The sequence below is a fragment of the Phaethon lepturus genome, unplaced genomic scaffold (genome assembly GCF_000687285.1).
Source record: "Phaethon lepturus isolate BGI_N335 unplaced genomic scaffold, ASM68728v1 scaffold35061, whole genome shotgun sequence".
Lineage (NCBI taxonomy): Eukaryota > Metazoa > Chordata > Aves > Phaethontiformes > Phaethontidae > Phaethon > Phaethon lepturus.
The window spans coordinates 6,736-6,985 of record NW_010520386.1 but is presented as its reverse complement, the minus strand read 5'-3'; positions in this window follow the sequence as shown (position 1 = coordinate 6,985).

Here is a 250-nt window from a genome sequence, read left to right as displayed (position 1 = left end):
AGAGCTTTGTTTTGGCGTTGTTTTCATGGGATGGGGTGCACTGGGTTGCAGGTACCACCTTTAGAAACTTGTTGCTTAGCCCAGAGCCTTTGTGCAGGAGAGTCGGGATTTTGTGACGGGAGAAGGACCCTGACGGCTTTCCCCTCGTGTTCCCTTCGCCATGGCAGGAACTCGTGCTAACTTGACAGCTTTTTCATACAGAACAGGGCTGCTTTTCTATCTACCATCACACGTGTACTTACACACCTTC